At 33.1% G+C, this 13591-nt stretch overlaps 1 pseudogene; it reads left to right on the top strand.

The window, feature by feature from the left end:
* The first annotated feature begins 12192 nt into the window (after window positions 1-12192).
* Window positions 12193-13204, top strand: LOC101697394 (zinc finger and SCAN domain-containing protein 4 pseudogene; annotated as a pseudogene).
* The last annotated feature ends 387 nt before the right edge of the window (window positions 13205-13591 follow it).

A 13591-nucleotide genomic window follows, 5' to 3' on the forward strand; every position in this document is an offset into this window, starting at 1 on the left:
CTGAGTTACTGAGCAAAAGTGCCGAAGGACATCTGTTCCTCAAGACCAACTAAAACAGCACCTAGGATATTCCAGCCAGTTCCTCTTTATATGTTGCATTTCTAGAATATGGTAGTTATTTTGAGAACTTCAAGCAAGAAAGAGAAGAGGGAAATATGTTGGTTCAAGGCCACCCAGACAACTGTCCTCTAAAATCATGCTCCCACATGCATATCTGAATCCATATTTCTGCCCTACATAAGGATATCATTCATACTGAATTAGCACTCCACTCTATTACAGTATGACTTCCTCTTAACCAATTATGTCTGTAATGAACTCAGTTCCACAAAAGATCTCATTTGAAATACTGGGGGTTAGGATTTCAACATATGTATTTGGGGGTAAGGCACAAACAATCCATATTTCCTCCGAAGTCCTCACCCCTAATGTACTACACCTTTTCCAATTCAATGAAAGACTAACATACATTCTGCTGTGAAGGAATATGAAGATGAAATTTGCATTAGGTTGAATTTAAGAAAGGAATATTACCTCAAGTGAGCTTAACTCAATAAGATGAGTCATTAAAAGATGAGCTCCTCCAGGCCCAAGATATTCTGATGATATAATTCTTCCCATGACGTGATTTCCATTCTAATATAAATTATTTTATAGCCTTGTTATATTCCTTGTTTCCTCACACAGCATATTTTGCCATAGGCCCACCATTTACTTGCAGTATGGAAGTCCCTCATGATATTTATGAAGTTATTTTACATTTGCTTTCAGTCATTTTCAGTCAGGCTTAAGCAAATTCTTTATGTGTACTTTGACCTCCTAACCACTCTAAATTTCTTTTTTTTTCTTTTTCTTTTTTTAGGGGTAGCAGCAATCGAACTCTGCAAGGCAGGCAGTGGATCCACTGAGCTTAAATCCTGGGCTCTAACCTTCTAAATTTCTGAAACACACTTTTTGCTGTTCCTAAAATGCACTTTCTTACTTAAATACCTAATAAGATTGGCTAGTGATCTTTTAAAATTTAATTGAAAGTGTATTCCTATGATGTCTCCATTGCTTTCTCACAGCCAACAATAACCTCACTTTTGTCTATATTATTTTTTTACAATTTCACACTTCTATTATAACCTACACAAATAGTATTGCTAAGTGTTGTAATTCTATATGTCTTCCTTCTCAACCTGACTGCTATGTCTTTAAAATCTGGATATTTGCATTGAGAAAATATATATTGTGACATTTCACACTCAAATCTCCTTGGTATTATATTTCAAATAGGAAATATATTATATTTTTATATTTCAAATAGAAAATTAAATGATGTTGTGTGTGGCTGGCAGTTTTCCTTAAGTAAGCAATGTGTATAATAGCATGATTTGTTCTATTTGAAAAGAAGACAAAATTTTTCTCACTTATCCAAAAATCAAGTAAAATTTGGTGTTGGAACAGTATGTTCATTTATTTCAGTACCCGCTTCCAAACCTTTGCAATATTTTATTCACAATCATCCTCCACATGCCATTGATCTGCTTTGGTGAACCTGATCCACCATATTCTTTTTCAAATAAAAAAAGGATAAAAACATATTTTGAATATCAGATTTAATGAAGTATACAAACTGAATCATTCAAACTTTGGAATTATTACCATATTCATTTTTAACGTTTCCCATTTTCATGATATATTATGCAGTTTATACAGTACAAAAACGTCTAAGAGAAAACTTGATGTTTCCTAATTTTCTTTAAAGTTTTAAAAGGGCAAAAATCAATGATGTTCATTTAATAACTATATTAGCAAATGTATCTTTTAAAAAGCACCTTATGCAAGAGATATCGTACGTTTCCCAAATTCATATTTCCTGTTTCTGGTTCAACAATGATCAAGCGATAGTACACTTACTTTATTGAAATAACTAGTCTAAATTGTGTAAACTATATTCTGCCATTCTTTCCTGTTAAGATCCCTGTAAATAATATAAGCATTTTTGTTGTTCTATCTTCATCTTGAGAATTCCTGATGTCTTTGTCTTGCTCATGCTCAGCCACCTGTTCCCTGATTGTCATTCACCATCCTGGTCGGTTGGCAAATACTGGTTCACAGGAGTTTCCATTTGTGTCACACAGCCTGAGATCCTGTGCTGCAGCTTCTGCCAGCCTTTAGTTCATGCCCTGCTGTCAACCGACCTGTGTCTATGCTCAGATCTCCACAGCCGGGCAGGAGCAGAACAATGCTGACAGACTGGCCGTGCCCCAAGTCTTTGTTGGTAAGAATCCCGTCTCACCATTTGGTCTCTCTCTTTGGGCTGTGGGAAGCTCCAAAACATCCTGCCTTCTTTGGCCCTATACCACTATCCTACTTCGTGGAAACCTTCCTTGAAAATTATTTTCTTAAACAACAGTTGCAGACAAATTCATTTCGGATGAACATATACCCCTACATTCAAGGTGACTGTTGTTAGCTTGTAATTTTGAATGATTCCATACATATAGAAAAATTATAAGCCAAAAAATTTTTCCACATGCTCCTTATAGACATTGATCAAATTTTGACATTTGGAAACTTTATATCATAATTTGTGCACTGCATGTATGTAGTATAAGGTTTAATATACATAGTTTTTCCAAGAGAGACTATGTAAAGGTACAAATTTCCAATGATGAATGTCATTATACTGTATACCTAAAATGTACCAATGATTATAATGAATAATTGATAATGTAAAATAGGAAGAAAAGTTCCAAAGGGGTAGGGGTAGTGGGAGGGGCAGGGCAAAGGAAAGAAGGGAAAGGAAAAATGATGAGAAATGGAAAAAATGGAAATAAAGTCTTTGTAAATAGGAAAGGGTGGAGGGTGTGAAGGGAGGACTAGGAATGGGGAAAAAATAAGAACCAAGATGCATTATATAAAGATACAATTCCCAGTGAGAAATGTAATTGTGTTGTATACCTGCAATGTACCAATAAAAGAATTTAATACAAAAATAATAGTTTTACAAATATGGTATTTATCTGTATTTATATATATAGGGAAGTATTGGTATAAATATAGATGCATATAATTTAACTTTGGGTTGTCCAATAGCTAAATATCTATTTATAAATAAGACAGAATTATATTGAATCAATATAAAAATGATTTTATTGTCAAAACTCTTACAAACAGGCAGTTCCACATTGCTAGTGAGTAAAATAGTAGAACTACTTTGGAGAAGAATGTGACAATGTCTAACAAAAGTACATATATATTTAGTCTTTGATCTAGCAACGCTACTTACATAGCTACATTAAAATAGTTCCTTCATTTCAAAAGGATAATTATGGTGCTATTATGTGAACTAGCATAAGTATCATCCATTCTTGTTTTCCTACTAAGAGAATAAGTTAAATAAAGGATGAACTAATTGAACAAACTAATCCAATGCAGCCATAAAAAAATGGCAAATTTATCCATGAGCTGATACTTCATGGTGCATTATATATTAATTGAAAGAGTGCACATAGCAGAACAATGCTTGTAATATTTCATCTTTTGAATAAGAAAAGAGAAGAAATATATCTGTATACATTTATTTTTTATTTTTAAAAAAATTTATTTATATATTAATTGCTACATTTTAGGTATACAATACATTTACATTTATCATTGGGTTTTTGTACCTGAACATGATGTATCTTAGTTCTTATTTTTTCCCCATTACCTGTGCTCCCTTCCCTATTGACATAGACTTTGTTTCCATTTTTTTCTTTCACATAATTTTTCCTTTCCTTTCCAAGACAAAGAAGTAAAAACAGCAAATAAATATATGAAAAAATGTTCAACATTACTAGTCATTCAAGAGATGCAGATGAAAACAACACTGTGATTCCACCTCACCCCACAAAGAATGGCTGCTATCAAGAAATCAACCAATAACAAATGCTGCCAGGGGTGTGCAGAGAAAGGAACCCTTCTCCATTGTTGGTGGGAGTGCAGATTGCTGCAACCACTGTGGAAATCAGTATGGAGATACCTCAAAGAACTGGGACTAGAGGTCCCATTTGACCCAGCTATTCCCCTACTGGGTATCTTCTCCAAAGAATTAAAGGAATCATACCACAGCGATATATGTGCACCTATGTATATATTTATATCAGCATGTCTCTAAAACAATATATACATATATTTGCTTACAATCACAGAAAAACTTTGGAGAATATTAGATCAATATTGGAGAATATTAATCAAGAATAACATTAAATCATGCCATAATTTTGATAATTTAGAGTTTTGTGATGTATTACCACTTGACACTTGAAGTAAATGATCTTTAAAGTTACTTTTAGCTTCCATTTTCCCTTTTATTAAGCTATGAAACTTTTCAGAAAATGTCTTATTAAATTTATGTCTTGTGTAGATGAGTTATAAATAGGTGATCTTTATAGCCTACAGAAAATTTCAAAATAAAAATATTAAATAAAAATCAGTTTTGTTCACAAAAATTTAAAAACAACAATATAAATAAAGATATATCTTGCCCCCTTTTCAACCTCACTTGGAGGTGGAGCATTTATCAGTCATTTAAATAGTATATTATAATTACATAGTAACTGGACTGAGGATTCCACTAAATCGAACAAATGTGAGAGCTAAATACAAAATAAAATACTACTGTTTGATTGGTGTAGTGATGAAGTTTTCCATCTGTTTTTTCAATTTCTCATTCCAGGTTTTGAGGAAGGTCCATGTTGAAGAAAAACATTTTTTCAAGAAAGCAAAACAGCTTTGAAAGACTAAAGTATAAAGTGGATGGAGTAGTAGTGAGTTTCTGCAAGTGTCAGGAGACTACCCAATCGAGTGTACTGTCCAAGGTGAAAGCCACGTATTTCATTGTTTGAGTAATGAAAACTTCAAAAATTTCAGGACATTCCATTATCTGTCTTATTTATCATATATCTAATCACATGCATGTATAATGTTTATAGATTAAATAGATATTATTTAGAAAATGTACAAAGAGACAAGTTGAATTTGTTAGACAAAGGTTATGGTTTCTACTTTTTTAAGTTTCTTCATTTTATTTATTCTTCTTAGTACACATTCACAGTACATAATGTTTCTGTTCCTTGTGTGGAGTTGGCACACAACACATCTTCATTCCTTTCTTTATCCCCTGTCCTTTCCTCCTCCCCCCACTATCCCATGATTCCCTTCCCACTTGAGAAAAATCTATCTCCCCACTTCCTATCTTTTATTTTACTCTTTATTTATATTTTACCTTTCTCATTTAAGAAAAGCCATGCAACTTTAAGCTTTTGTGTTTGAAGTATTTCACTTAACATGGTCTCAAGGTGTATCCATTTCCATAAAATGACTCATTTATCATTCTTTGCAGTAAGGAGAAGTATCCTATTTGAGTCACATTTTACATCTAATAAGTGTATCCTTCTAATTTTAGCTACTAGATATAATAAAATCTAAAAGCACGTTAGAAATATTTTGTCATGGAAGGAAAAATTCCCTTCAATACTTTATTCAATATTCTGTGATAGTTCTTGATCAATTTGAAAAAGCACCTTTTCCAAATTTTGACAATAAATTATTCAATTTTTCAATGCACATTTCTGGAAAATCAAATGTTTAAAAGTAGACAGAAATGGAGCTCCTGATTTCTAAAAGCCTTATTTGTAGTGTGTAAGCACACATGATTCAGAATCATAACAAATCATCTGGTAGATTCAGTGGAGTGGCATCTTCATCATTCATTTCAAACTATTTCTCACACAGAGTGATTGGGAATGTAAAAACAGTATTTTTTCCCAGACTTGTTAAAAACTAGAATTCAAGAAAATTTATTTCTTCTTACATATTGCACTCACGGGAGACTGCATTTTAAGAATGAACAGTATGGATAAAAGAGCTAGGTGAAGGACCTCTGTTTTAATATAGCATCTTTAAGCAGCAGTGTTCTTTTAAGTAGCAGTGTTCTTTTGTGAACATTTATGGCAATCACAAAATTTTATAGTAAAATTAGAAGGTTTTCATCTCCTGACAAGCAGTATACTTCCAAATGCAGGCTTTTCCCAGGAAGGTCAAGTCCAAACATTTACTAGGGAACATGTATGCACCTAAATAGGTAGATCTCTTTTAGCATCATTTAAAGCAGCTTATATTACTGGCATCTGCAATTCACTCAGTAAAATAAGAACTTAGAATAAGGCAATAGCAATTCTAGATCACTGGAATATTAAATAGATATATATTTGCTTGATGGTTTTAGGATTATTATTAGATAAATAAGATATTGGAATGAAGTGATAAATTAGCTTTTGAATTTTAGTCAATTACAATGAAATGTCTTTTTAAGAAATGTTGTTGATTAATGACTATGGTAAATTTTTTTACAGGTGTTAGGAGATAGAATGACATCAGAAATTCATTCAAATGGTTTAGCTATAGTTTGAAAAAATAAGTAAAAATTTAAAAATTTGTGCATAGAGACATCAAAACAAGAAGAAATTTCTACAAAGGCTGTTAAACTATGCGTTTGTTCCCAAATTTTTGAAATTTGCTTACAGCGTCTATCCTGCAGAAAATTAGTTGCAACTTATGTTGTTTCTGCAGCCCACCAAACTTCTTATTTGGCATGTCAGGCATTAATTTGGAAAGCACTAGATTTTAAGAAATAGAATTTTCATGACTGAAATTATTCTATTGAGTCTATCTACCACTAAAAAAATTCAGTAAACCTGAATGACCATTGTATTAGCTTGATCTTCACCCATCTGCTGAAACTGTCCCTGCCTTTCTTGAAGATGTGGCAATGAAATTATCAGAAATAGTTGGAGCCATTATTTTCATTCCCAAGGCCATCATTCTCATTGCCTTGAGACTTATAGCTAGAATTGGCACTTTCCATGATCCATGAGGCACTTGCAAAACAGAAATCAGATATACAAAGAAAAATACAAATACTTAATCATAAGTGGAAAAATATGCAAATAAATCTTAGTTAATCTTAAGAATTATGTGTGGTAGAATATTTCTGAGAGTACTAAAACCAATGGGAAAATAAAATTTAAGTAAAACTCAAATTTTTTTTCAATATGGATATACTTATCAGAAATTCTGAATTTAGTTCTAAACTTGAGCAGTTTAGATTGGCTCTAATTTTGTTTATTGCCTCAATAAATCCTCTACTCAAAACTTGCCTGTATTTAATGAAGTAATATAAAAGATATATGATGATAAGAGAAAGAATCTTACCATAAGCTCAAAGGATTACAAACATAACATGAGTTTAGGAAACACCTTCACCATAAAACCAAGAGACACACATTAGTGATTATCTCAACTGGAGAGAGGAAAGAAGAAAAAAAAGATAATAGATTTAAGTTATTATCAATGTTTAATTTTTTGGTAAGGTTGTATCTTCACTGATATTATTATTAAAACTAATAATGTACAGAAAGTGGTATTTACAAAGGAAATATGTGAAGGACAAAGATGACTAAGAGGAGGAAAGAAAGAAGTTCATAGATAAGGAAATACCATCTTTAAAAAGTCTAACACAAGATGTTCATAATAGGCCAAAAGTGAGTGTGGAAAGCTGTGTTATTGAAATAGTATACCTGATAGCAATGAAATACAAAGTTCCAACTCAATTTAAGCCAAAACAACAACAACAAAAAAAACAGTAGTTAACCACCAAAGTAAACAAAAATTGGTTGTTAGAATACACAGTGGCTACATCTTGTTAATCAGAATATTTTTACATGAAAATCATCAGTCCAAAGTAGTTTGACAGCTTATTGATAATCTAGGTGCTGAGATAACCGAAAAGAAATCTAATTCATGAAAAGGCCTGAATTGATTCTCCATCATCAAAAGTTGAATATGCACAATAAATGTTATGCCTAGTTAAAAGAGAGATCCAAATGAATGCATCAAAGGAAAAGGATAATTTTTCAGAGGACGCTTTAATAATCTTAAAAGAAAATTCATAATCATTCCTAAGACATCTGACACTATGTGATAATTACATCAATGCAGAATGAGGATTCTCTATGATGTTGGCTGTACATAGGCACTCAGATAATAACAGTCAAAACTGGCCCAACAAATGTGGTCCCATGTTCAGTATAGGAACTGATGAGAATCATGTGGTAAATGGGTTTGAAAGAAGGATCATCTCGGGACACTCAGAGAATTTCATCTGGTCTTCATTTCCTTAGATCACAAATGTATACCTTGAATAAGCAGCTGCTGAGGTTGACTGGCAGAAACATTAGGTAATCTCTCTAGTTTTCTTGGGCTTCACACTTTCTATTAATCTCCAGGGCTGTGTAGCAACTCTGTTTCTCCTCAATATTCAAGACCAGTTAACTCAGATAGCACAATAATCCTCTTATGTGCCTGTTAATTTAACGAAACAAAAAGTCTCAGGCAGCATGGTGTCATCAATCTCTACGTGAGGCTCTGTGGTTAACTCAAATTCTTATATCCTTTGGTGAGAAAAAATTTACTCTTGGAAGGTGAGCTTACTACAATGTTTTGAGTATTAGAATGATCAGATATGGTACATAAGAATATTATAGTTATAATAATCATAAATCCTTTTGCCTGGTACCCATCTATCATATTTTATGTAAATTGTCTCAGCACTCTACTAGTTTAACATTCCTCTGGATTTTTCAATTTTGTAGTAAACTGTATTACTAGTAATATCACAATGGTTATAAATGGAATTGTGGACTCCCACATAGTTTGTGAAGTTTGTGTCATGTTGTTGGGCAATTAGCACCCTTTTCCCACCCCACTCCCTCCTAGATCTCTTATGGATGCTTTTTATTCATCCATAAGATGATGGAAAGCCTGTTTATCAAGTAAAGCTGAGTGTATTTCAATTTTTAGAAAAGAAACCAGCATGAGCTTGGTAGAGCCGGAGAAGGTTTTTAAAAGGCATATGCCTTAGAAAGATGGCCAAAATATATTCCGAGGTCTGGTGAGTCACAGGGTGATTGTACACCAGATTTGGGGAATCAAGGTCTGATTGAGGTTTTACTATAACTTGTAAACTAGAGAATTATCAGAATCATCAGATGTCTTATTTTTGAAATATACAAGGCTAGAATGCTTTACTAATTCTGCATTTAATATACTTATATTTGAATTAGTTGTTAAAATAATTTGAACCTCGTTTTTATTGAACTTTATGATTTGCTATAAGTAGCCATTTTAAAAATTATAAATATTTTGAAAATTGTTGGTTTTGTTTTATTTTACTATACAAGTTAATAAATGTGTTCCTTTGAAGGACAACAGGTACAATTAAAAATATTGTCAGTCATTATCTCCAAATTTCAATCATTACCTAAATTTAGATAATTTAGCATCCCATTTTCAGTCTCAGAATTTTCCATTTTAATAGAATTATTTGTATATTATTATTTTTCTATGTAAGGATACTATTCCTGGTTTCATCCTTGCTCTTAACTTCATTTATTCAAACAAGAAGAGATATGGGTGGTACCACAGATCCCTGGACAGCTCATTCCAGACACCAGTGCCCCACATTTGCAAGATACTGTCCATCTAAACTCCCAACACAACTGAAGCTTCCGGGGGTAGTTCTACAATTCCTTGAAGCCAGCCTCATCTGGAGGTTGTGGAACATGAATGACAATGAGGAATGCTGGGAATATTGGCCCATAACCATAATAGCCCATGTGTATAAAGAGATTAACAGTAGAAAAGAGAAAAGACAAATAGAATGGAGGAATAGGAAAACAAAGAGGGATTAAGGTAAGGTGCTTGTTGTGGTGGCACTACCAGAATTTCATTAAATCATTATTACATAGATTTTATCTCTAAAAAGACTATTCATGTCTATTTTTTCAACATTGAACTTTCATTTTACATTTGATTTAACTGAGCTTTGGAAAACACAGTTTACTGTATAAAACTCATGAAACATATTAATAAAATATGGTCCCTTTAAATCTTGTCTAGGGGGTTTTCTACATTTGAATTATATTGTTACCTGAAACAGTGAAGTATAATTTAATTTCTGTATTCTCTTGTTCATACATTTTCAGTTTATCATTGATTTTAGGCAGTTGTGACTTTTAGTTCTTATGTAGGAATACAAAAAATATCAACAGTTTGGCTTGTGGTTCATCACACTGCATGGGAATTAAAATATTCTATCATATTTGTGTTGTTAATAGTTTTGATATTACCATAAAATTAAGCAAAATGTATCTACAGAATTTAACACCATTGAAAGTCAAAAAACTCATCACAATAGAAAAATAATTATGTATTTTTACTATGTGATACCAACAGACTATTTGGAATTACAAGGCACAGAGAATATATAAGCTTAAGTATCAAATTTCTCAGTTCCTATAAATCTATTGCATTTTCACAAGCATCAAATCTGTGTGTTTCTTCTTTCTCATTTACTTAATTTATGGTAATCTGCACTGCCAGCAGGCTCTCTGAATACCTTAGCATATTAAATGCATTTGGATAATACAAGAAAATAGGTTGTCTATCATAAAAGTAAGAACATCTTTTCTACTTTAATAACAAAAATAAGATGATTTTTTCTGATAAATAGTTTAAAATATTTCTTAAAAGAAGAGATCATTTTTCAGGAGTGAAAACAGCTTCAACATTTAAGTGAAAATAGATAAAGAAAGCATAGTAAAAATCCTCTCTTGATTGGTGTTATCCAACATAGTCCAACATAGTCGATGATGTACATGGAAGAAAGTGTGTCATTTTCTCATTTCATATGTAGACTATCTTCTTTTGCACTTTGTTCACAAGGTATGAAAATTTCTAAATTGTATGGCTTTCTGGCAAAAAAGCCAAAGGACAGATGCTTGACATTATTTTGCTTGTTAAAATACACACTGGTAGGATTCAATACCTTTCCTGTTACAGTTGTATAAGTTGCTTTCTTTATTACCAATGACTTCACATAGTTTCTGCTCAGTAAAGTGTTACATACTGTGAATGTAATTCAATGCTGATTGGGAAAATGAGGAAGGATATACTGCAAGATTTATCACAGAATTAAGAAAGTGCCAGGAAGGAACACTTCCTTTGGCTGAATGGAGGACATGGACAATTGGAGGGCTAAACTCCAAGTTTATATTAAATTATATTAGGGTTAGGTTAGATTATATTAGGGAGAGAGGAAAGGGAAAGTAGGGAAAGAAGGATGAGGGAAGAAGAAAGAAGATTCAGCAGAAGATAAGCAAGATATAAATTGACACACTATTGATATAACTAAGGCCAGGAGCTTTTCCAAGAGATACTTTAATTAGAAAATAAACATACCAGCAACCAAATAAAGAAAATTTTATCTAGATATCCTTGTTCTTAAATGGCAATGGTTTACACACAACCTTATCACATTCCTATTATCTTCAATATTAATTGGATCGACATGTATAAATCACCCTTATAATAAAAAGCAATATAAATTTCAAATGAATTCCTATTGCTAATTAATCTCATTTAAATGAAGAAGTTATTGATAGAGATTTACAATTACCTTCGCACCATGGCATACAATGCAGGGAGCAAAAGAAATAATTACTCAGTAAGTAACACAGCATTAACAATGTACTTAAGTATCAAAACATAGATAAAATATATCTGAGTAGTTAGGAAGATGTTCTGCTTTCCCTACTAACACATAAGGAGTGGAAGAAGGAGGTACACAGAGAATGTATTTATAGACAAGAACTTCAGCTTTATTTTTTTTTCCATAAAGGCTTTTAGCCAATACGGAAGATAATTGATCACTAAGGAAAAATTTGTCATGATCACGATAACTTCTAATGACTGAACATAAGTTATAAAAGAAGCATTTTACATTAAATTAAATTTCATTTAAAATGCCAGAGGAATATAGATCTCTTTTTATGGCAATGATTTCTTTTTCACATTCAAGTAGTTTGTGTTAATTTTCAGGACAGTACATCAATTTTATATTTAGTTTTGACCATTGCGGGAATACTTGCTTTTTAAATTTTGGGGATAATCTAATTTATAGAGAGTCTCTTGTATGCTGGGTACTTTTACTCAATTATATCATTTAGATTTCAGTTATTTCCTAGGTTATATTCACATTAAATCTTGATGATATTGCATCCAGGTGGCAAAGTAGAGTCTTGGTGGGATTTAAGGGTGGAAGCTGATGCAGGAAGGGGGAATGAAATTAGTCAGAAACTGCAAATCAAGGAAAGATGGCTGTGAAGGCTTTACTAAAGCCACCTGTGGTAGTCCATGTCTGCATGTGAGGACAGGAAGCTCTCTTTTCTGAGGATATGTCCTTAATAGAAGTCATTGTTCATCTCAAAAAGCAGATATCAGCAGAAACCTTAACAGGAGAGACAATGGCGACATGCTCTTCGGCTTCCCAAAATGCTGCTTTGAAAGCAAGACAAGGAAGTGAATATAAAGATGGGTGCACCAATTCCTGGGAAATTACTCAAGTAAAGGACAATATTACTAATCCAGAAAATGAAATAGTTTCCCTACTTATCCCAGAAGAGAACTGTCCTAGGCCTGAAGAGGGAGGTGTTTCTTGGGAGAACACACATAACTCCAGAAGAGCAAGATTAGGCACCTGCAAGCTGCAGGAAGAGTCCTCAAAGGCATCTTCTTACCAAGATGTCCCTGTGGATGTGGGACCAGGATTTTTCTCAAGCCAGACCAGTCCTCCCCTGAACCTGTCCCTACCAATCACAGCAATGACAGAAACTCCACTGGTGAGGACACCAAGAAAAATTCCATGGAGCTCAAAAATTGTACAAATGTGAGGAATGTCCCAAGACATTTATTTATGTCTCCCATTTATTAGCCCAACAAAGAAGACATAGGAATGAGAGGCCATTTGTTTGTGCTGAGTGTAACAAAGGGTTCTTCCAGACATCAGATCTACGTGTGCATCAGATGATTCACAAGAAAGAGAAGCCTTTCACATATAGCAGATGTGGAAAGTCCTTTACTCATAAAGCAAACCTGTGGGCTCATGAGAGAATTCACACAGGAGAGAAGCCCTATAAATGCACCCTTTGCCACAGAAGCTTCTGCCAGTCATCCACATACTATCATCACCAGAAGATTCATGAGAAACTACCATCCCAAAATATTCCCTCTACACCAGAATCTTCCTCCTTGGCCACTGGAACTACATAATGGGTATGGGTACATATTGAGATAGTTGTGTGTATAGTACTTATTATTGACAGTATGGCAATTCAATTTCCTGGTTTTGCTTTCTGTTTATATTCTCACTCCACTGAAATATGTAAGGCAAGAGCACATGGAACATGGTAGTTTGTTCAATAAAATATTCCATGTGCCTAGGAATGTATCTGATATTTCATGTGTAGTAGTTATCTGGTGAATAAACAAATGAATCTGTAAAAAAAAAAAAGAAAAGAAACAAGAAAGCCAAAATCACTTATATAGGCTTGTCGAGAGAATTGGCATTTCTTGTCATCTGCACTGAGAGAATAGAGCCAGAAACATTCTGGCAATGAACAGAAAGAAGTTTTAGGTGATAGAGAGGCACATACCTTTTTTT

Source organism: Heterocephalus glaber, unplaced genomic scaffold (assembly GCF_053883595.1).
Source record: "Heterocephalus glaber isolate CG9 unplaced genomic scaffold, H.glaber_assembly_v1.0 deba00001577, whole genome shotgun sequence".
Classification (NCBI taxonomy): Eukaryota; Metazoa; Chordata; class Mammalia; order Rodentia; family Bathyergidae; genus Heterocephalus; species Heterocephalus glaber.